This window comes from Melospiza melodia, chromosome W (genome assembly GCF_035770615.1).
Source record: "Melospiza melodia melodia isolate bMelMel2 chromosome W, bMelMel2.pri, whole genome shotgun sequence".
Classification (NCBI taxonomy): domain Eukaryota; kingdom Metazoa; phylum Chordata; class Aves; order Passeriformes; family Passerellidae; genus Melospiza; species Melospiza melodia.
Window position 1 is genome coordinate 41310387 of NC_086225.1, and position 24835 is coordinate 41335221.

Here is a 24835-nt window from a genome sequence, read left to right on the forward strand (position 1 = left end):
ATGCCCGCAGCCCCGTTCACAGGTCTAGTGCCTTTGCCATTTTCATTCAAATTGCCAGCCGCGCAGTCCACTTCCCAGCCCCACAGAGATTTCAGCCGCACCCCAAGAGGTGCCATCACAGGCACAGGCAATATTCTACCATTGACGGGGTATTCAGGCGCAAGCGTGCGGCCCCCTTTCCCCACTCCACACATCCTGTTCTACTATTAGTGGCAATACCCAGCCCCTGCATCCATGTCACAGGCCTAGAGTGATCTCGGCGCAAGAACAATACACTGCCTTTACCAGCCCTAAGGTTGCTGTGATGTGTTAAGCTACAATTCCAGTCCCCAAAGGATGACAAGAGCAGGCGCAGTGACTCCAGCTCTTTCAGCCCTTGACCCATAAGCTTTATTTTACTGCCAGCTCTCTTCTTCCAGGCCCAGCTCTGTGTTTCTCCAGCTTCAAATGGCAGCATCTGGCTCTTGGCTCCAGCTCGGCAACAATTCAGCTCTGGCACGAGCCTCTGGAAGGCCACCCCACCATCCATATGCTAGCCCCGCAGTGATTTTAGCTCCCCCCGAGCAGTCCCCAGTCACTTTGCACACCCCTGCATAAGTTCTCCTGGATGCCCGCAGCCCCGTTCACAGGTCTAGTGCCTTTGCCATTTTCATTCAAATTGCCAGCCCCGCAGTCCACTTCCCAGCCCCACAGTGCGCCCCAAGAGGTGCCATCACAGGAACAGGTAATATTCTACTATCGATGGGGTTTTCAGGCGCAAGCTTGCGGCCCCCTTTCCCCACTCCACACATCCTGTTCTACTATTAGTGGCAATACCCAGCCCCTGCATCCATGTCACAGGCCTAGAGTGATCTCGGCGCAAGAACAATACACTGCCTTTACCAGCCCTAAGGTTGCTGTGATGTGTTAAGCTACAATTCCAGTCCCCAAAGGATGACAAGAGCAGGCGCAGTGACTCCAGCTCTTTCATCTCTTGACCCATAAGCTTTATTTTACTGCCAGCTCTCTTCTTCCAGGCCCAGCTCTGTGTTTCTCCAGCTTCAAATGGCAGCATCTGGCTCTTGGCTCCAGCTCGGCAACAATTCAGCTCTGGCACGAGCCTCTGGAAGGCCACCCCACCATCCATATGCTAGCCCCGCAGTGATTTTAGCTCCCACCGAGCAGTCCCCACTCACTTTGCACACCCCTGCATAAGTTCTCCTGGATGCCCGCAGCCCCGTTCACAGGTCTAGTGCCTTTGCCATTTTCATTCAAATTGCCAGCCCCGCAGTCCACTTCCCAGCCCCACAGTGCGCCCCAAGAGGTGCCATCACAGGCAATATTCTACCATTGACGAGGTTTTCAGGCGCAAGCGTGCGGCCCCCTTTCCCCACTCCACACATCCTGTTCTACTATTAGTGGCAATACCCAGCCCCTGCATCCATGTCACAGGCCTAGAGTGATCTCGGCGCAAGAACAATACACTGCCTTTACCAGCCCTAAGGTTGCTGTGATGTGTTAAGCTACAATTCCAGTCCCCAAAGGATGACAAGAGCAGGCGCAGTGACTCCAGCTCTTTCAGCCCTTGACCCATAAGCTTTATTTTACTGCCAGCTCTCTTCTTCCAGGCCCAGCTCTGTGTTTCTCCAGCTTCAAATGGCAGCATCTGGCTCTTGGCTCCAGCTCGGTGACAATTCAGCTCTGGCACGAACCTCTGGAAGGCCACCCCACCATCCATATGCTAGCCCCGCAGTGATTTTAGCTCCCCCCGAGCAGTCCCCACTCACTTTGCACACCCCTGCATAAGTTCTCCTGGATGCCCGCAGCCCCGTTCACAGGTCTAGTGCCTTTGCCATTTTCATTCAAATTGCCAGCCCCGCAGTCCACTTCCCAGCCCCACAGAGATTTCAGCCGCACTCCAAGAGGTGCCATCACAGGCACAGGCAATATTCTACCATCAACGGGGTATTCAGGCGCAAGCTTGCGGCCCCCTTTCCCCACTCCACACATCCTGTTCTACTATTAGTGGCAATACCCAGCCCCTGCATCCATGTCACAGGCCTAGAGTGATCTCGGCGCAAGAACAATACACGGCCTTTACCAGCCCTAAGGTTGCTGTGATGTGTTAAGCTACAATTCAAGTCCCCAAAGGATGACAAGAGCAGGCGCAGTGACTCCAGCTCTTTCAGCTCTTGACCCATAAGCTTTATTTTACTGCCAGCTCTCTTCTTCCAGCCCCAGCTCTGTGTTTCTCCAGCTTCAAATGGCAGCATCTGGCTCTTGGCTCCAGCTCGGCGACAATTCAGCTCTGGCACGAGCCTCTGGAAGCCCACCCCACCATCCATATGCTAGCCCCTCAGTGATTTTAGCTCCCACCGAGCAGTCCCCAGTCACTTTGCACACCCCTGCATAAGTTCTCCTGGATGCCCGCAGCCCCGTTCACAGGTCTAGTGCCTTTGCCATTTTCATTCAAATTGCCAGCCCCGCAGTCCACTTCCCAGCCCCACAGTGCGCCCCAAGAGGTGCCATCACAGGCACAGGCAATATTCTACCATTGACGGGGTATTCAGGCGCAAGCGTGCGGCCCCCTTTCCCCACTCCACACATCCTGTTCTACTATTAGTGGCAATACCCAGCCCCTGCATCCATGTCACAGGCCTAGAGTGATCTCGGCGCAAGAACAATACACTGCCTTTACCAGCCCTAAGGTTGCTGTGATGTGTTAAGCTACAATTCAAGTCCCCAAAGGATGACAAGAGCAGGCGCAGTGACTCCAGCTCTTTCAGCTCTTGACCCATAAGCTTTATTTTACTGCCAGCTCTCTTCTTCCAGCCCCAGCTCTGTGTTTCTCCAGATTCAAATGGCAGCATCTGGCTCTTGGCTCCAGCTCGGAGACAATTCAGCTCTGGCACGAGCCTCTGGAAGGCCACCCCACCATCCATATGCTAGCCCCGCAGTGATTTTAGCTCCCACCGAGCAGTCCCCAGTCACTTTGCACACCCCTGCATAAGTTCTCCTGGATGCCCGCAGCCCCGTTCACAGGTCTAGTGCCTTTGCCATTTTCATTCAAATTGCCAGCCCCGCAGTCCACTTCCCAGCCCCACAGTGCGCCCCAAGAGGTGCCATCACAGGCAATATTCTACCATTGACGAGGTTTTCAGGCGCAAGCGTGCGGCCCCCTTTCCCCACTCCACACATCCTGTTCTACTATTAGTAGCAATACCCAGCCCCTGCATCCATGTCACAGGCCTAGAGTGATCTCGGCGCAAGAACAATACACTGCCTTTACCAGCCCTAAGGTTGTTGTGATGTGTTAAGCTACAATTCCAGACCCCAAAGGATGACAAGAGCAGGCGCAGTGACTCCAGCTCTTTCAGCCCTTGACCCATAAGCTTTATTTTACTGCCAGCTCTCTTCTTCCAGGCCCAGCTCTGTGTTTCTCCAGCTTCAAATGGCAGCATCTGGCTCTTGGCTCCAGCTCGGTGACAATTCAGCTCTGGCACGAACCTCTGGAAGGCCACCCCACCATCCATATGCTAGCCCCGCAGTGATTTTAGCTCCCCCCGAGCAGTCCCCAGTCACTTTGCACACCCCTGCATAAGTTCTCCTGGATGCCCGCAGCCCCGTTCACAGGTCTAGTGCCTTTGCCATTTTCATTCAAATTGCCAGCCCCGCAGTCCACTTCCCAGCCCCACAGTGCGCCCCAAGAGGTGCCATCACAGGCACAGGCAATATTCTACCATCGACGGGGTATTCAGGCGCAAGCTTGCGGCCCCTTTCCCCACTCCACACATCCTGTTCTACTATTAGTGGCAATACCCAGCCCCTGCATCCATGTCACAGGCCTAGAGTGATCTCGGCGCAAGAACAATACACTGCCTTTACCAGCCCTAAGGTTGCTGTGATGTGTTAAGCTACAATTCAAGTCCCCAAAGGATGACAAGAGCAGGCGCAGTGACTCCAGCTCTTTCAGCTCTTGACCCATAAGCTTTATTTTACTGCCAGCTCTCTTCTTCCAGCCCCAGCTCTGTGTTTCTCCAGCTTCAAATGGCAGCATCTGGCTCTTGGCTCCAGCTCGGCGACAATTCAGCTCTGGCACGAGCCTCTGGAAGCCCATCCCACCATCCATATGCCAGCCCCGCAGTGATTTTAGCTCCCACCGAGCAGTCCCCAGTCACTTTGCACACCCCTGCATAAGTTCTCCTGGATGCCCGCAGCCCCGTTCACAGGTCTAGTGCCTTTGCCATTTTCATTCAAATTGCCAGCCCCACAGTCCACTTCCGAGCCCCACAGAGATTTCAGCCGCACCCCAAGAGGTGCCATCACAGGCACAGGCAATATTCTACCATCGACGGGGTATTCAGGCGCAAGCTTGCGGCCCCCTTTCCCCACTCCACACATCCTGTTCTACTATTAGTGGCAATACCCAGCCCCTGCATCCATGTCACAGGCCTAGAGTGATCTCGGCGCAAGAACAATACACTGCCTTTACCAGCCCTAAGGTTGCTGTGATGTGTTAAGCTACAATTCCAGTCCCCAAAGGATGACAAGAGCAGGCGCAGTGACTCCAGCTCTTTCATCTCTTGACACATAAGCTTTATTTTACTGCCAGCTCTCTTCTTCCAGGCCCAGCTCTGTGTTTCTTCAGCTTCAAATGGCAGCATCTGGCTCTTGGCTCCAGCTCGGCAACAATTCAGCTCTGGCACGAGCCTCTGGAAGCCCACCCCACCATCCATATGCTAGCCCCGCAGTGATTTTAGCTCCCACCGAGCAGTCTCCAGTCACTTTGCACACCCCTGCATAAGTTCTCCTGGATGCCCGCAGCCCCGTTCACAGGTCTAGTGCCTTTGCCATTTTCATTCAAATTGCCAGCCCCGCAGTCCACTTCCCAGCCCCACAGTGCGCCCCAAGAGGTGCCATCACAGGCAATATTCTACCATTGACGAGGTTTTCAGGCGCAAGCGTGCGGCCCCCTTTCCCCACTCCACACATCCTGTTCTACTATTAGTGGCAATACCCAGCCCCTGCATCCATGTCACAGGCCTAGAGTGATCTCGGCGCAAGAACAATACACTGCCTTTACCAGCCCTAAGGTTGCTGTGATGTGTTAAGCTACAATTCCAGTCCCCAAAGGATGACAAGAGCAGGCGCAGTGACTCCAGCTCTTTCACCTCTTAACTCATAAGCTTTATTTTACTGCCAGCTCTCTTCTTCCAGCCCCAGCTCTATGTTTCTCCAGCTTCAAATGGCTGCATCTGGCTCTTGGCTCCAGCTCGGCGAAAATTCAGATCTGGCACGAGCCTCTGGCAGCCCACCCCACCATCCATATGCTAGCCCCGCAGTGATTTTATCTCCCACCGAGAAGTCCCCAGTCACTTTGCACACCCCTGCATAAGTTCTCCTGGATGCCCGCAGCCCCGTTCACAGGTCTAGTGCCTTTGCCATTTTCATTCAAATTGCCAGCCCCGCAGTCCACTTCCCAGCCCCACAGAGATTTCAGCCGCACCCCAAGAGGTGCCATCACAGGCACAGGCAATATTCTACCATGACGGGGTATTCAGGCGCAAGCTTGCGGCCCCCTTTCCCCACTCCACACATCCTGTTCTACTATTAGTGGCAATACCCAGCCCCTGCATCCATGTCACAGGCCTAGAGTGATCTCGGCGCAAGAACAATACACTGCCTTTACCAGCCCTAAGGTTGCTGTGATGTGTTAAGCTACAATTCAAGTCCCCAAAGGATGACAAGAGCAGGCGCAGTGACTCCAGCTCTTTCAGCTCTTGACCCATAAGCTTTATTTTACTGCCAGCTCTCTTCTTCCAGCCCCAGCTCTGTGTTTCTCCAGCTTCAAATGGCTGCATCTGGCTCTTGGCTCCAGCTCGGCGACAATTCAGCTCTGGCACGAGCCTCTGGAAGCCCACCCCACCATCCATATGCTAGCCCCGCAGTGATTTTAGCTCCCACCGAGCAGTCTCCAGTCACTTTGCACACCCCTGCATAAGTTCTCCTGGATGCCCGCAGCCCCGTTCACAGGTCTAGTGCCTTTGCCATTTTCATTCAAATTGCCAGCCCCGCAGTCCACTTCCCAGCCCCAAAGTGCGCCCCAAGAGGTGCCATCACAGGCACAGGCAATATTCTACCATCGACGGGGTTTTCTGGCGCAAGCTTGCGGCCCCCTTTCCCCACTCCACACATCCTGTTCTACTATTAGTGGCAATACCCAGCCCCTGCATCCATGTCACAGGCCTAGAGTGATCTCGGCGCAAGAACAATACACTGCCTTTACCAGCCCTAAGGTTGCTGTGATGTGTTAAGCTACCATTCCAGTCCCCAAAGTATGACAAGAGCAGGCGCAGTGACTCCAGCTCTTTCAGCTCTTGACCCATAAGCTTTATTTTACTGCCAGCTCTCTTCTTCCAGCCCCAGCTCTGTGTTTCTCCAGCTTCAAATGGCAGCATCTGGCTCTTGGCTCCAGCTCGGCGACAATTCAGCTCTGGCACGAGCCTCTGGAAGCCCACCCCACCATCCATATGCTAGCCCCGCAGTGATTTTAGCTCCCACCGAGCAGTCCCCAGTCACTTTGCACACCCCTGCATAAGTTCTCCTGGATGCCCGCAGCCCCGTTCACAGGTCTAGTGCCTTTGCCATTTTCATTCAAATTGCCAGCCCCGCAGTCCACTTCCCAGCCCCACAGAGATTTCAGCCGCACCCCAATAGGTGCCATCACAGGCACAGGCAATATTCTACCATCGACGGGGTATTCAGGCGCAAGCTTGCGGACCCCTTTCCCCACTCCACACATCCTGTTCTACTATTAGTGGCAATACCCAGCCCCTGCATCCATGTCACAGGCCTAGAGTGATCTCGGCGCAAGAACAATACACTGCCTTTACCAGCCCTAAGGTTGCTGTGATGTGTTAAGCTACAATCCCAGTCCCCAAAGGATGACAAGAGCAGGCGCAGTGACTCCAGCTCTTTCAGCTCTTGAGCCATAAGCTTTATTTTACTGCCAGCTCTCTTCTTCCAGCCCCAGCTCTGTGTTTCTCCAGCTTCAAATGGCAGCATCTGGCTCTTGGCTCCAGCTCGGCAACAATTCAGCTCTGGCACGAGCCTCTGGAAGGCCACCCCACCATCCATATGCTAGCCTCGCAGTGATTTTAGCTCCCCCCGAGCAGTCCCCACTCACTTTGCACACCCCTGCATAAGTTCTCCTGGATGCCCGCAGCCCCGTTCACAGGTCTAGTGCCTTTGCCATTTTCATTCAAATTGCCAGCCCCGCAGTCCACTTCCCAGCCCCACAGTGCGCCCCAAGAGGTGCCATCACAGGCACAGGCAATATTCTACCATCGATGGGGTATTCAGGCGCAAGCTTGCGGCCCCCTTTCCCCACTCCACACATCCTGTTCTACTATTAGTGGCAATACCCAGCCCCTGCATCCATGTCACAGGCCTAGAGTGATCTCGGCGCAAGAACAATACACTGCCTTTACCAGCCCTAAGGTTGCTGTGATGTGTTAAGCTACAATCCCAGTCCCCAAAGGATGACAAGAGCAGGCGCAGTGACTCCAGCTCTTTCAGCTCTTGACCCATAAGCTTTATTTTACTGCCAGCTCTCTTCTTCCAGCCCCAGCTCTGTGTTTCTCCAGATTCAAATGGCAGCATCTGGCTCTTGGCTCCAGCTCGGCGACAATTCAGCTCTGGCACGAGCCTCTGGAAGGCCACCCCACCATCCATATGCTAGCCCCGCAGTGATTTTAGCTCCCACCGAGCAGTCCCCAGTCACTTTGCACACCCCTGCATAAGTTCTCCTGGATGCCCGCAGCCCCGTTCACAGGTCTAGTGCCTTTGCCATTTTCATTCAAATTGCCAGCCCCGCAGTCCACTTCCCAGCCCCACAGAGATTTCAGCCGCACCCCAAGAGGTGCCATCACAGGCACAGGCAATATTCTACCATCGACGGGGTTTTCAGGCGCAAGCTTGCGGCCCCCTTTCCCCACTCCACACATCCTGTTCTACTATTAGTGGCAATACCCAGCCCCTGCATCCATGTCACAGGCCTAGAGTGATCTTGGCGCAAGAACAATACACTGCCTTTACCAGCCCTAAGGTTGCTGTGATGTGTTAAGCTACAATTCAAGTCCCCAAAGGATGACAAGAGCAGGCGCAGTGACTCCAGCTCTTTCAGCTCTTGACCCATAAGCTTTATTTTACTGCCAGCTCTCTTCTTCCAGCCCCAGCTCTGTGTTTCTCCAGCTTCAAATGGCAGCATCTGGCTCTTGGCTCCAGCTCGGCGACAATTCAGCTCTGGCACGAGCCTCTGGAAGCCCACCCCACCATCCATATGCTAGCCCCGCAGTGATTTTAGCTCCCACCGAGCAGTCCCCAGTCACTTTGCACACCCCTGCATAAGTTCTCCTGGATGCCCGCAGCCCCGTTCACAGGTCTAGTGCCTTTGCCATTTTCATTCAAATTGCCAGCCCCGCAGTCCACTTCCCAGCCCCACAGTGCGCCCCAAGAGGTGCCATCACAGGCAATATTCTACCATTGACGAGGTTTTCAGGCGCAAGCGTGCGGCCCCCTTTCCCCACTCCACACATCCTGTTCTACTATTAGTGGCAATACCCAGCCCCTGCATCCATGTCACAGGCCTAGAGTGATCTCGGCGCAAGAACAATACACTGCCTTTACCAGCCCTAAGGTTGCTGTGATGTGTTAAGCTACAATTCCAGTCCCCAAAGGATGACAAGAGCAGGCGCAGTGACTCCAGCTCTTTCACCTCTTAACTCATAAGCTTTATTTTACTGCCAGCTCTCTTCTTCCAGCCCCAGCTCTATGTTTCTCCAGCTTCAAATGGCTGCATCTGGCTCTTGGCTCCAGCTCGGCGACAATTCAGCTCTGGCACGAGCCTCTGGCAGCCCACCCCACCATCCATATGCTAGCCCCGCAGTGATTTTATCTCCCACCGAGAAGTCCCCAGTCACTTTGCACACCCCTGCATAAGTTCTCCTGGATGCCCGCAGCCCCGTTCACAGGTCTAGTGCCTTTGCCATTTTCATTCAAATTGCCAGCCTCGCAGTCCACTTCCCAGCCCCACAGAGATTTCAGCCGCACCCCAAGAGGTGCCATCACAGGCACAGGCAATATTCTACCATCGACGGGGTATTCAGGCGCAAGCTTGCGGCCCCCTTTCCCCACTCCACACATCCTGTTCTACTATTAGTGGCAATACCCAGCCCCTGCATCCATGTCACAGGCCTAGAGTGATCTCGGCGCAAGAACAATACACTGCCTTTACCAGCCCTAAGGTTGCTGTGATGTGTTAAGCTACAATTCAAGTCCCCAAAGGATGACAAGAGCAGGCGCAGTGACTCCAGCTCTTTCAGCTCTTGACCCATAAGCTTTATTTTACTGCCAGCTCTCTTCTTCCAGCCCCAGCTCTGTGTTTCTCCAGCTTCAAATGGCAGCATCTGGCTCTTGGCTCCAGCTCGGCGACAATTCAGCTCTGGCACGAGCCTCTGGAAGCCCACCCCACCATCCATATGCTAGCCCCGCAGTGATTTTAGCTCCCACCGAGCAGTCCCCAGTCACTTTGCACACCCCTGCATAAGTTCTCCTGGATGCCCGCAGCCCCGTTCACAGGTCTAGTGCCTTTGCCATTTTCATTCAAATTGCCAGCCCCGCAGTCCACTTCCCAGCCCCACAGTGCGCCCCAAGAGGTGCCATCACAGGCACAGGCAATATTCTACCATCGACGGGGTTTTCTGGCGCAAGCTTGCGGCCCCCTTTCCCCACTCCACACATCCTGTTCTACTATTAGTGGCAATACCCAGCCCCTGCATCCATGTCACAGGCCTAGAGTGATCTCGGCGCAAGAACAATACACTGCCTTTACCAGCCCTAAGGTTGCTGTGATGTGTTAAGCTACAATTCCAGTCCCCAAAGGATGACAAGAGCAGGCGCAGTGACTCCAGCTCTTTCATCTCTTGACACATAAGCTTTATTTTACTGCCAGCTCTCTTCTTCCAGGCCCAGCTCTGTGTTTCTTCAGCTTCAAATGGCAGCATCTGGCTCTTGGCTCCAGCTCGGCAACAATTCAGCTCTGGCACGAGCCTCTGGAAGCCCACCCCACCATCCATATGCTAGCCCCGCAGTGATTTTAGCTCCCACCGAGCAGTCCCCAGTCACTTTGCACACCCCTGCATAAGTTCTCCTGGATGCCCGCAGCCCCGTTCACAGGTCTAGTGCCTTTGCCATTTTCATTCAAATTGCCAGCCCCGCAGTCCACTTCCCAGCCCCACAGTGCGCCCCAAGAGGTGCCATCACAGGCAATATTCTACCATTGACGAGGTTTTCAGGCGCAAGCGTGCGGCCCCCTTTCCCCACTCCACACATCCTGTTCTACTATTAGTGGCAATACCCAGCCCCTGCATCCATGTCACAGGCCTAGAGTGATCTCGGCGCAAGAACAATACACTGCCTTTACCAGCCCTAAGGTTGCTGTGATGTGTTAAGCTACAATTCCAGTCCCCAAAGGATGACAAGAGCAGGCGCAGTGACTCCAGCTCTTTCACCTCTTAACTCATAAGCTTTATTTTACTGCCAGCTCTCTTCTTCCAGCCCCAGCTCTATGTTTCTCCAGCTTCAAATGGCTGCATCTGGCTCTTGGCTCCAGCTCGGCGAAAATTCAGATCTGGCACGAGCCTCTGGCAGCCCACCCCACCATCCATATGCTAGCCCCGCAGTGATTTTATCTCCCACCGAGAAGTCCCCAGTCACTTTGCACACCCCTGCATAAGTTCTCCTGGATGCCCGCAGCCCCGTTCACAGGTCTAGTGCCTTTGCCATTTTCATTCAAATTGCCAGCCCCGCAGTCCACTTCCCAGCCCCACAGAGATTTCAGCCGCACCCCAAGAGGTGCCATCACAGGCACAGGCAATATTCTACCATGACGGGGTAATCAGGCGCAAGCTTGCGGCCCCCTTTCCCCACTCCACACATCCTGTTCTACTATTAGTGGCAATACCCAGCCCCTGCATCCATGTCACAGGCCTAGAGTGATCTCGGCGCAAGAACAATACACTGCCTTTACCAGCCCTAAGGTTGCTGTGATGTGTTAAGCTACAATTCAAGTCCCCAAAGGATGACAAGAGCAGGCGCAGTGACTCCAGCTCTTTCAGCTCTTGACCCATAAGCTTTATTTTACTGCCAGCTCTCTTCTTCCAGCCCCAGCTCTGTGTTTCTCCAGCTTCAAATGGCTGCATCTGGCTCTTGGCTCCAGCTCGGCGACAATTCAGCTCTGGCACGAGCCTCTGGAAGCCCACCCCACCATCCATATGCTAGCCCCGCAGTGATTTTAGCTCCCACCGAGCAGTCCCCAGTCACTTTGCACACCCCTGCATAAGTTCTCCTGGATGCCCGCAGCCCCGTTCACAGGTCTAGTGCCTTTGCCATTTTCATTCAAATTGCCAGCCCCGCAGTCCACTTCCCAGCCCCAAAGTGCGCCCCAAGAGGTGCCATCACAGGCACAGGCAATATTCTACCATCGACGGGGTTTTCTGGCGCAAGCTTGCGGCCCCCTTTCCCCACTCCACACATCCTGTTCTACTATTAGTGGCAATACCCAGCCCCTGCATCCATGTCACAGGCCTAGAGTGATCTCGGCGCAAGAACAATACACTGCCTTTACCAGCCCTAAGGTTGCTGTGATGTGTTAAGCTACCATTCCAGTCCCCAAAGTATGACAAGAGCAGGCGCAGTGACTCCAGCTCTTTCAGCTCTTGACCCATAAGCTTTATTTTACTGCCAGCTCTCTTCTTCCAGCCCCAGCTCTGTGTTTCTCCAGCTTCAAATGGCAGCATCTGGCTCTTGGCTCCAGCTCGGCGACAATTCAGCTCTGGCACGAGCCTCTGGAAGCCCACCCCACCATCCATATGCTAGCCCCGCAGTGATTTTAGCTCCCACCGAGCAGTCCCCAGTCACTTTGCACACCCCAGCATAAGTTCTCCTGGATGCCCGCAGCCCCGTTCACAGGTCTAGTGCCTTTGCCATTTTCATTCAAATTGCCAGCCCCGCAGTCCACTTCCCAGCCCCACAGAGATTTCAGCCGCACCCCAATAGGTGCCATCACAGGCACAGGCAATATTCTACCATCGACGGGGTATTCAGGCGCAAGCTTGCGGCCCCCTTTCCCCACTCCACACATCCTGTTCTACTATTAGTGGCAATACCCAGCCCCTGCATCCATGTCACAGGCCTAGAGTGATCTCGGCGCAAGAACAATACACTGCCTTTACCAGCCCTAAGGTTGCTGTGATGTGTTAAGCTACAATCCCAGTCCCCAAAGGATGACAAGAGCAGGCGCAGTGACTCCAGCTCTTTCAGCTCTTGACCCATAAGCTTTATTTTACTGCCAGCTCTCTTCTTCCAGCCCCAGCTCTGTGTTTCTCCAGCTTCAAATGGCAGCATCTGGCTCTTGGCTCCAGCTCGGCAACAATTCAGCTCTGGCACGAGCCTCTGGAAGGCCACCCCACCATCCATATGCTAGCCTCGCAGTGATTTTAGCTCCCCCCGAGCAGTCCCCACTCACTTTGCACACCCCTGCATAAGTTCTCCTGGATGCCCGCAGCCCCGTTCACAGGTCTAGTGCCTTTGCCATTTTCATTCAAATTGCCAGCCCCGCAGTCCACTTCCCAGCCCCACAGTGCGCCCCAAGAGGTGCCATCACAGGCACAGGCAATATTCTACCATCGATGGGGTATTCAGGCGCAAGCTTGCGGCCCCCTTTCCCCACTCCACACATCCTGTTCTACTATTAGTGGCAATACCCAGCCCCTGCATCCATGTCACAGGCCTAGAGTGATCTCGGCGCAAGAACAATACACTGCCTTTACCAGCCCTAAGGTTGCTGTGATGTGTTAAGCTACAATCCCAGTCCCCAAAGGATGACAAGAGCAGGCGCAGTGACTCCAGCTCTTTCAGCTCTTGACCCATAAGCTTTATTTTACTGCCAGCTCTCTTCTTCCAGCCCCAGCTCTGTGTTTCTCCAGATTCAAATGGCAGCATCTGGCTCTTGGCTCCAGCTCGGCGACAATTCAGCTCTGGCACGAGCCTCTGGAAGGCCACCCCACCATCCATATGCTAGCCCCGCAGTGATTTTAGCTCCCACCGAGCAGTCCCCAGTCACTTTGCACACCCCTGCATAAGTTCTCCTGGATGCCCGCAGCCCCGTTCACAGGTCTAGTGCCTTTGCCATTTTCATTCAAATTGCCAGCCCCGCAGTCCACTTCCCAGCCCCACAGAGATTTCAGCCGCACCCCAAGAGGTGCCATCACAGGCACAGGCAATATTCTACCATCGACGGGGTTTTCAGGCGCAAGCTTGCGGCCCCCTTTCCCCACTCCACACATCCTGTTCTACTATTAGTGGCAATACCCAGCCCCTGCATCCATGTCACAGGCCTAGAGTGATCTTGGCGCAAGAACAATACACTGCCTTTACCAGCCCTAAGGTTGCTGTGATGTGTTAAGCTACAATTCAAGTCCCCAAAGGATGACAAGAGCAGGCGCAGTGACTCCAGCTCTTTCAGCTCTTGACCCATAAGCTTTATTTTACTGCCAGCTCTCTTCTTCCAGCCCCAGCTCTGTGTTTCTCCAGCTTCAAATGGCAGCATCTGGCTCTTGGCTCCAGCTCGGCGACAATTCAGCTCTGGCACGAGCCTCTGGAAGCCCACCCCACCATCCATATGCTAGCCCCGCAGTGATTTTAGCTCCCACCGAGCAGTCCCCAGTCACTTTGCACACCCCTGAATAAGTTCTCCTGGATGCCCGCAGCCCCGTTCACAGGTCTAGTGCCTTTGCCATTTTCATTCAAATTGCCAGCCCCGCAGTCCACTTCCCAGCCCCACAGTGCGCCCCAAGAGGTGCCATCACAGGCAATATTCTACCATTGACGAGGTTTTCAGGCGCAAGCGTGCGGCCCCCTTTCCCCACTCCACACATCCTGTTCTACTATTAGTGGCAATACCCAGCCCCTGCATCCATGTCACAGGCCTAGAGTGATCTCGGCGCAAGAACAATACACTGCCTTTACCAGCCCTAAGGTTGCTGTGATGTGTTAAGCTACAATTCCAGTCCCCAAAGGATGACAAGAGCAGGCGCAGTGACTCCAGCTCTTTCACCTCTTAACTCATAAGCTTTATTTTACTGCCAGCTCTCTTCTTCCAGCCCCAGCTCTATGTTTCTCCAGCTTCAAATGGCTGCATCTGGCTCTTGGCTCCAGCTCGGCGACAATTCAGCTCTGGCACGAGCCTCTGGCAGCCCACCCCACCATCCATATGCTAGCCCCGCAGTGATTTTATCTCCCACCGAGAAGTCCCCAGTCACTTTGCACACCCCTGCATAAGTTCTCCTGGATGCCCGCAGCCCCGTTCACAGGTCTAGTGCCTTTGCCATTTTCATTCAAATTGCCAGCCTCGCAGTCCACTTCCCAGCCCCACAGAGATTTCAGCCGCACCCCAAGAGGTGCAATCACAGGCACAGGCAATATTCTACCATCGACGGGGTATTCAGGCGCAAGCTTGCGGCCCCCTTTCCCCACTCCACACATCCTGTTCTACTATTAGTGGCAATACCCAGCCCCTGCATCCATGTCACAGGCCTAGAGTGATCTCGGCGCAAGAACAATACACTGCCTTTACCAGCCCTAAGGTTGCTGTGATGTGTTAAGCTACAATTCAAGTCCCCAAAGGATGACAAGAGCAGGCGCAGTGACTCCAGCTCTTTCAGCTCTTGACCCATAAGCTTTATTTTACTGCCAGCTCTCTTCTTCCAGCCCCAGCTCTGTGTTTCTCCAGCTTCAAATGGCAGCATCTGGCTCTTGGCTCCAGCTCGGCGACAATTCAGCTCTGGCACGAGCCTCTGGAAGCCCACCCCACCATCCATATGCTAGCCCCGCAGTGATTTTAGCTCCCACCGAGCAGTCCCCAGTCACTTTGCACACCCCTGCATAAGTTCTCCTGGATGCCCGCAGCCCCGTTCACAGGTCTAGTGCCTTTGCCATTTTCATTCAAATTGCCAGCCCCGCAGTCCACTTCCCAGCCCCACAGTGCGCCCCAAGAGGTGCCATCACAGGCACAGGCAATATTCTACCATCGACGGGGTTTTCTGGCGCAAGCTTGCGGCCCCCTTTCCCCACTCCACACATCCTGTTCTACTATTAGTGGCAATACCCAGCCCCTGCATCCATGTCACAGGCCTAGAGTGATCTCGGCGCAAGAACAATACACTGCCTTTACCAGCCCTAAGGTTGCTGTGATGTGTTAAGCTACCATTCCAGTCCCCAAAGGATGACAAGAGCAGGCGCAGTGACTCCAGCTCTTTCAGCTCTTGACCCATAAGCTTTATTTTACTGCCAGCTCTCTTCTTCCAGCCCCAGCTCTGTGTTTCTCCAGATTCAAATGGCAGCATCTGGCTCTTGGCTCCAGCTCGGCGACAATTCAGCTCTGGCACGAGCCTCTGGAAGGCCACCCCACCATCCATATGCTAGCCCCGCAGTGATTTTAGCTCCCACCGAGCAGTCCCCAGTCACTTTGCACACCCCTGCATAAGTTCTCCTGGATGCCCGCAGCCCCGTTCACAGGTCTAGTGCCTTTGCCATTTTCATTCAAATTGCCAGCCGCGCAGTCCACTTCCCAGCCCCACAGAAATTTCAGCCGCACCTTAAGAGGTGCCATCACAGGCACAGGCAATATTTTACCATGACGGGGTATTCAGGCGCAAGCTTGCGGACCCCTTTCCCCACTCCACACATCCTGTTCTACTATTAGTGGCAATACCCAGCCCCTGCATCCATGTCACAGGCCTAGAGTGATCTTGGCGCAAGAACAATACACTGCCTTTACCAGCCCTAAGGTTGCTGTGATGTGTTAAGCTACAATTCCAGTTCCCAAAAGATTACAAGAGCAGGCGAAGTGACTCCAGCTCTTTCAGCTCTTGACCCATAAGCTTTATTTTACTGCCAGCTTTCTTCTTCCAGCCCCAGCTCTGTGTTTCTCCAGCTTCAAATGGCAGCATCTGGCTCTTGGCTCCAGCTCGGCGACAATTCAGCTCTGGCACGAGCCTCTGGAAGCCCAGCCCACAATCCATATGCTAGCCCCGCAGTGATTTTAGCTCCCACCGAGCAGTCCCCAGTCACTTTGCACACCCCTGCATAAGTTCTCCTGGATGCCCGCAGCCCCGTTCACAGGTCTAGTGCCTTTGCCATTTTCATTCAAATTGCCAGCCCCGCAGTCCACTTCCCAACCCCACAGCGCGCCCCAAGAGGTGCCATCACAGGCACAGGCAATATTCTACCATCGACGGGGTATTCAGGCGCAAGCTTGCGGCCCCCTTTCCCCACTCCACACATCCTGTTCTACTATTAGTGGCAATACCCAGCCCCTGCATCCATGTCACAGGCCTAGAGTGATCTCGGCGCAAGAACAATACACTGCCTTTACCAGCCCTAAGGTTGCTGTGATGTGTTAAGCTACAATCCCAGTCCCCAAAGGATGACAAGAGCAGGCGCAGTGACTCCAGCTCTTTCAGCTCTTGACCCATAAGCTTTATTTTACTGCCAGCTCTCTTCTTCCAGCCCCAGCTCTGTGTTTCTCCAGCTTCAAATGGCAGCATCTGGCTCTTGGCTCCAGCTCGGCGACAATTCAGCTCTGGCACGAGCCTCTGGAAGCCCACCCCACCATCCATATGCTAGCCCTGCAGTGATTTTATCTCCCACCGAGCAGTCCCCAGTCACTTTGCACACCCCTGCATAAGTTCTCCTGGATGCCCGCAGCCCCGTTCACAGGTCTAGTGCCTTTGCCATTTTCATTCAAATTGCCAGCCGCGCAGTCCACTTCCCAGCCCCACAGTGCGCCCCAAGAGGTGCCCTCACAGGCACAGGCAATATTCTACCATCGACGGGGTTTTCAGGCGCAAGCTTGCGGCCCCCTTTCCCCACTCCACACATCCTGTTCTACTATTAGTGGCAATACCCACCCCCTGCATCCTTGTCACAGGCCTACAGTGATCTCGGCGCAAGAACAATACACTGCCTTTACCAGCCTTAAGGTTGATGTGATGTGTTAAGCTACAATTAACACATTAACACACAAAATACCAGTGCCACAATTATGACAATAGCAGGCCCAGTGATTTATGCTCTTTCAGCTCTTGACCCACAAGCTTTATTTTATCGTCTCTGTGCCAGCCCTATAGTTCCCATGTTGTGTGCAGACCCGATCCCAGTCCCACAATGATAAGACCAGGCCCAGTGATTCCAGCTCTTTCAGTTCTTGACCCACAAGCTTTATTTTACTGCCAGCTCCCTTCTTCCAGCTCTGTGTCCCATTCTGCGTTTAGTCCTCAGATCCACAGTGAGTATCCCTTCTAGCAGTGACGGTTTCTGCAGCACTGCAGTCCCCACCCCGTCCCCAGTGATTTCAGCTCCAGTCCCACAAGCTTTATTTAACTGCCAGCTCTTCTCTTACACTTCCTGCTCAACATTTTCGCAGTAGTGCCACACAATACTACTTGTGCTTCTCAGGACAGGATCTTTGTTTTAGCTCTAGTTCTTGAGCTCAGATCACAGCCCTTACAGCAATTTCAATTCCAACCATGCAGTTCACCTCCCCACTCCACAATCCCTATCCCAGCCCCACAGAGGTTTTACATCAAACCCTACCATATTTCTGTCTCCTCCAGCTCTGCTGCCTCAGCTGCAGCTCCTCAGCTTCCTACTGGCTGCAGCTAAAAGCTGCTCATGCTTCTCACTGCACCTTGGGGCTGTTCATAAGGCCACAAATCAGTTACTGCCATCATTTCAATTTCAGTGTCTCTAGAAGCTGTCCCATCCACCCACCCAGCCCTAAGTGGCAACCCTAAGTGGCATCCCAACTCTGGGGACACTGGAGGCCTGAAGCTCAACATCCACCCTCCCCCTCACCCTGGCTCTCTGCCCAGCACGTGCACAAAGGCCCCCTCACCTCCCCTCAGGCAGCTCCAGGGGCTGGGAAGAGCCACTGGACTCCTTCCTCCCCATCCCAAAAGGCACTCTTGGGCTGGTTCTTGGGCCCTAGAACCCTCTGAGCCCCCACACCCTCAGCCCCTCGTTGGTACCACAGGGCAGGGGCTGGGAACCCCCAGGCATAACCTGCAGGCCCTGTGCTGCAGCTCCATGCCTTCCTCCCATGGCATTTATCTGGCCTCAGCATTTCCACCACTCCACATTGTTTTGGGCCTGACTCATGCCAAAATCATTATTCCACACCCTGGGGTTTTATGTCCCCACTGCTCTCACAACTGGTGTTTCAGCCCCAGTCCCACAACCCTTACCGAATTAACATGAGATATCCAGTAAAGAAAACAAATCAAACCAAAAAGATGTATTAAAACGGGCAATACTAAAATAACACAATTAAGAAAGAAAAACATTACAAGTAAAAACAAAATAAAGTAATAAAAATACAAAAAGCAAGCTTTATTCCTCGTATTCTGAACATTTCTTTAAATCCAGAAACCGCGAAGCGGCTACTTCCCAGTCCCCAGTGACAGCAGGCGGTGCCCCCCCCCCCCCACCGCGCCACTCCAGGCCCCACACCAGCCGTCGGCTACCCGAGCCACGCAGGGCGCGGCAGAAAGAACTGGACACGGCCGGCCCCCAGATACTGCCGCAGGCGTCGCGTCCGTGCTCACCAGCGCTCCCCGGATCAGCTGCCGCGGGGGTCCCGTCCTGGCGCAGCGCCGCTCCTCAGATCGCGCATCTGCAGCTCCCGAGCTCCCGTCTCTCCCAGCTTCACCGCCGAACTGACGCCACTGCCGCCCCAACGCACGCTATTTATGCCCCACGGGCGGACAGCCAGCCAATCACAACCCGAGGCAGCGCCTGCCGGCTCCACCAATCCCAGCCCGCCCATTCCCGCCGCGCTCTGCTCCGCGACTCCCCGCGGTCCCCTCAAGTGCTGCTCCCGCCGCCGCCATTGCTGTGGCCGCGTCCGCCCGCTCCCCGCCGCCTGCCCGTTTCCCTGGACCAGAACCTGATCCCGACCAGGACCTGAACTGGAAGCTCCCGGCCGCCCTTCCCGTCCGCAACAGCGCCTGCCGAGGCAGCGGCAGCAGGGACACTGCTCCGCCGGCTCCCAAAGCAGCAGTGGCAGGAGCGGCACCTCAGGCGTACGGGCGAGCGGGGCCAGTCTGACGGGTCAAGCCACGACTGAGCGGGCTGAGATTGGCGGGACCGCTTCCGGTTTGAAAGGGCGGCTGTGATTGGACAGGGCGGACAGAGAAAGACGGGCCGTGATTGGCAGGCTTGGGAGCCGTCAGGCTGCGGCCCGTGGGAGCGTGGGGCGGAGCTCGGGCTGCCCGAAGGGCTCGCAGGCGGCGGCGGTGGCGGTCCCGCTCGCGAAACCCCCGTCCCCTTCTCCGGCCCTCTCTCGTGCCCAGATCCCGGCGAAAAGACCCCCGCAGAGCGCCTACCGGAGCGCCCCATCGGCACTCGGGGCAGGAGGCGGAGAGGAGTGTAGCCCGGGAGGGGTTCCGGGTCGTCTTTGCGACAGCAGCGCGGACCAGGGAGCGGCGGCGATTTGGTCAGGAGAGGGCTCGGGAGCGGGGAGGGCGTGCAGCGCCCGCTGCGGGCTCTGGGTGCCTCTTCTACCGCAGTGCTTCCGCTTCTGCGGGGACTTGGCCTGCCCCGCCTGGCCGAGATCAGCACCCTGGCCAAAGTTAAGTGCCCGCGTCCCCCTGCCCGCCCGCCGCCTGCTGCGGGCCCGCTGCTCACCCTCGTCGTCGGATGTTATAGATGATAAAACAATACTGGCTTTCACATTCATAGATTAGCTTTTTGCATTACAAGTATTTTGATGTGGTAAAACTTATACTTACTTTGAACTGCTTTGTATAGTGTAATATGCCAGTTTATGTATGCACTGTATATTTCATGTGAATAGTAGCGTGATAAATATATGGTAGGCAAAATGTTAAAATAGAAACTAAAATACTTCTATGTAACTAACTCAGAAAATGGTGTAAAGCAATTATTCTGTTTCTTATAACTGCAGACTGCCCCTACCAAGTGATAAGATAATAGTGACACAAAAAGCTTAAGCATCCAGGAAGGATTTATCGACTCTTACCAGTGTTATCAGGGAGTGTGAAGCAACAGGATAAAACTACAGGAAGAAATAAAATATGTAGACCTAATTTACAGAACGTTCTGCAGACAAGTCAGAGGTTAAAACCAAACAAGAGAGTTCCTGGAACATCAAAAAGTCAAAGGAATGTTTGAATAATGTGTAAGTTAATGAATATGCCTGTAACCTCAGCAATGTAACAGTATATAGTGAACATGTTTTTAAGCTACCTCTGTGCTCTTTGGCTGTGTGCTAAAAGCATCCCAGTGCTGGATTATTTTGTCCTTTTATCCTTTATTAAAATTTTAAAAATTATAAAGAGTGAACTCTGTTTATCACATCAGTGAAGCTTAAGCTGATCTGCATCCAGGTGTTTTGGGACCTGCTGGGGGAGGCCATCGAGGTAAGCGTGGGGCTACCGCAGTGGAGGCCAAGTATTTCAACACAATAGCATAATCAGCAACGTTAATTAATTTTGTATTCTTCATGCAAGCCTCAGCCTAAAGAACGCTACCAGCCTCTACTAGGATTAATAATACGCATAGTAAGTGTTACTAGTATTAATATTTAGGTAAGAACTGTTAGTGTTAACACTGGCAGTCAGTGTGTTAGCTGGTGTTTACTGTGAAGCTCTGCTCTCCCACAGTATGACAAGGTCCTGAAGCTGTCCTCAGGTGCGCAGTTAGGTGAGCACTGCTGTCCTTACCACGGTCCCCCGATGGAGCCACGCTCCAGAGACGGGCAGCAGTGACTCTGCAGAGGCCTTCCCAAGGTGACAGAGCTCGCCCTCCTTCCCATCTGCAGTCAGGGGATGTGAAGGCAACCATTGCTGTCCTCGGCTTCATCATCTCCAGTGCAGCCAAGCACAGTATAGACAATGAGTCTCTGTCAAGTGAGCTGCAGCAGCTGGGACTGCCCAAAGGCAGGGGAAGCCCTCAGGGTGGCACCATCAGCCAGACCTGCTGGGATGTTGCTGACAGTTCCCAGCCCTGCCTTCTTCACAGCCAGATGGAGGGCAGGCTGCCTGCTGTGCTGTCCTCCATCACCTCCCTTCTGTACCATCAGTCCCTGGGGGCTCCTCAGGTGCTTTGGTGAGGTTTGGCAGCTGCAGGTCTGGTGTGAGCAGAGGGATTCTTCTCTTGTCTCCCCTCATGAGCAAAGCATGCCAGCCAGCTGTGCTGTTTTACATGTGACTGACCCACAAAATTGCAGGAGACTGAGGACTCGTAACGGGTGCAGGACAGGTTCAAAAGCAACTTGGGACAAAACCTCTGTCTTTGTCAGTCCAAAGGGACAGCAGAGCTCACATCTGCTCACAATAATCCTCTGGGGAGTGGAGCAATGTCTGTATGGAAAGATGACTGGGGGTAAAATCAGTGGAAACCGAGAAGTTACATTTGTATCCTAACAGGAGCTATAATGGGACAGAAATTTTAGGGTAAAATACAGGTGCTGTTCCCAGGATGGAGCTGGGTTGGCATGCTCCACGATGATTCCCCATGCAACCATAAGGACCTGCTAAGGGTGGTGGAGTGGAGTGGGGCACCACAACCAGGCTCTGCCAAAATCTTTGCAGGGGCAGCAACTCCATGGTAATTTGAAGCTTATTAATTGCATAGCAAGGGCTATTTGGCATATGTAGGAACACTTTCCAACCTAGCGTCTGAAGACCAATTTAGAGGAGGCGCCTCTAAGTCGAAAGCCAGCCAGACCTTATGTTCTTAGCACCATTCATTTAGAAGAAATCCTGTGACATTTGCAAATTTAAGAGGTGACACCCCCATTCAGACCATGGCTCCTGGGTGCGAACAATAGCTCTTTACAACAGCAAGGAAATCTGCACGCCCTAGTGTCTCAAGGTCACTTCACCTGAGAGTCCAGAGACCCAAATCCAGCCAGAGTCCTAGTTCCCAAAAAACTTCTGCTATAAGAAATCCTTCAAAGTGTGCAATTCTAGGAGTGGAAATCCTACAGGAAACATGAGGCTTCAGGCTGCAAATGGGATCTCTTTTCCACACAATGGAAAACTCAGCAAGCCCTTCTGGCAAGACCAGTTCACAGGAGGCCCACAATTCTCAAGGGCCAGGCTTGAGAGATCCGACTCCATGGAAGCTTTAATCTGAGAAAAATCCTGTGATGTTGGTACTTTTAAAAGGCAGAATGGCACATTTAGACCCTGGCTGATGCTTTGGAGAGTGATTCTTTTACACAGTAAATAATGATTTCATTCCAATGTCTGTAGGTCACTTTGGAAACAGCCCCTGAAACCCAAGACCAAGAAGAGCCATACTTCATGACAGCTGCCATCTGGGAGGAATCCTATGACATTTGTGATTCAAGAAATTGAACCCAAAATTTCAACAGCTGATATGCAGATGCAAAAGACTGCTGTTTTCCTGAGATAAGAAATACTCCAAACCTAACATTCTGAAGGAGTTCAGAATACACACCCAGGACTGTCATACCCCCCAAAGCGCTACCTCCTGGCAGATTGTCTCTATGGTAAACCCTGTCACACTAGAAATGTTAGGAAGCAGAATGCAAACTACAGCACAAGCACCTGTAAGGAAAAGGTACCTCTGTTCATGAGATAGAACCCTTTCTGTTCCCTTCAGCCCCTGCAGCTGTTCTCATGCTTTCAGGGCACTTGATTGGTTCATTCCTAGATAAAACTTATGTCTTTATTTTCAAAGCTATTACCCATCTCTAGTCAGTTTCCTACATTCCTGTATACAAATAAGTGGATAGAGAGAGGGTTTCTTTCCAAATGAATTTAGAGATAAATTCCTTTTCTTTGCCAATACCTATAAAAATGAAAACCTTGACAGGTTTTAGTATTCTACACCCACCCCTCCCTGTGAAATTTATGGCAGTTTTGGGTCCCTCTGGGAGACGACATCCAGCATGTCATGCTGGACTGTTCTAGAGAGTAATTTTCAAATGTAAGCTTAGCAAAGTTTGAATTGACTTGTCCAGAGAAAACACCTACAAGTGAACACCTACACCTGCCTACAAAGAGCTAACAAGCCCCTGGCAGCTGCCAGCATCAAAGCACAGCGGATGTTTCTAATACAGGGTAAGGATAACAATATCACCTTCTGTTCTCTCCAGCTTCTTTTCCCTGCAGTCATATTTTGCTTCTTATGATTTTTTTAGTCTCTGTATCTTCTTGGACAGCACTGAGCCCGACGACAAGGATACGAGAGCCTTTCCCTGCCGTGCGGAGAGAACCAGGAAAACAGTTAAAATAAGAACAGGGCAGTTTGAAATTCATACTTGCAACAAAAGCAGCGCCTAACCAACAGAACAGAAATAAACAAAGCATGATACCTCCCTGGGGACAGTAGACTTACAAACTCTCCAGGATTTACAATTCCAGCGACCAACCCCTTCAGGACAGCAGCCAAGTGTCCCGTGGGGTGGTGCTGCACCAAAGAACCATCTGAGAGGTTCCAAAGAGTGAAATGCACAATATTTTGCAAAGACAAAAAATCTTGCAAAATAACAAAAATACAATAGATGTAAACTACAGGGCAAGAGTACAAGTGTTACCTTTGGGAGCTGGAACCATCCAGGTGAGCACCTGATAACTGGATCCTCACCAGAGTTTGAACCCTTCAGGACACAGAAGTGTTTTCCCCAGAAATTTCACAGACTGAGTTTTGACAGAAGCATGCTCGCCGGATCCTCAGAAACGTCGCCCATTCTCCAGGTGTCTGGAGAGAACTGCAAATGGCTCTCACGTAGTTGGAGCTAGTTCTGTAAGGTCTCAGGGTGAATTTCACCAGATGCAACTGAATTGGGCAACTCCCAGTGAGACAGAAGGAACCCAAAGCTTGTTTTACCCAAACCTTGGGTAAGCACAGCTCCAGCAAATACTGAGGAAACAGACATAACAGGGTAAAAATAATAAAACTATTGCTTTTTCTTTAATCTTGCCTTTTTTTTTTTTATTCAGATGAGCAAAACAATGAAGGAGAAGGTGAAAAACTCACCATTACTGAACATTTCATCATCTGTAAGCTGAGCATCCTTAGCATAGAGGACTCCAGAGTTAAAATTCACTGATCCCTGGGAAATAAAACCAAATATATGACAAACAGTCAAACAGAAGGCATAAAAATTTGTTTCCTCTAGGACTTTCAAGTATGTATCTTTGTATATATCCTACACATTACAACATACACTTTATACCATCTCCTAATATATAATAATTTACCTTTAAACTTTGATAGTATAGTGTGGAGAAATGGCTCCATGACAGAGGTCACACAGACATTCGCTTGTTAGCTGACCAGGAGCTGGGAAAGTACCGAACACAGGTAGTTTGAGTTTTGCACCTGCAAGATAGCGTGTGCCTGGGCCTAGCTGGGTAGGATAACAAGTAGACAGAGAGACGTGGGAAATAGGGAATGTAGGCCCAAAGGAATGAGGAAGAGTTGATGGTATAGTTTAACCAATAGATCGCTTGGCTTACAGAATATTCATAAGCTTATTATGTGCTGTATAAGTGTCTGATACTCTCTGCAATAAACATAGCTTGCTGATCTCATATTGAGTGTCCGAGTCTTCCCTCACCCAAGAGTATAGCATAAAATTATTAACTAAAATTGGTGATCTATTATTATTAAGTTGTGCTTAAAGTTATTTTTGCTGTCATGTTCAAAACAATTTTTTTTTTTTTTTTACTGTAATGAA

At 52.6% G+C, this 24835-nt stretch overlaps 1 long non-coding RNA gene across 1 annotated transcript in view; it reads right to left on the bottom strand.

The window, feature by feature from the left end:
* Positions 1-24222, bottom strand: part of LOC134431500 (uncharacterized) — a 194672-nt gene extending 170450 nt beyond the window's left edge. The window contains exons 1-3 of the long non-coding RNA XR_010031001.1: positions 24133-24222; positions 23690-24015; positions 23233-23350 (exon numbers count right to left, since the gene is read on the bottom strand). This is a non-coding gene — a long non-coding RNA (uncharacterized LOC134431500). The remainder of the gene's footprint in view (positions 1-23232; positions 23351-23689; positions 24016-24132) is intronic.
* Between the last annotated feature and the right edge of the window lie 613 nt (positions 24223-24835).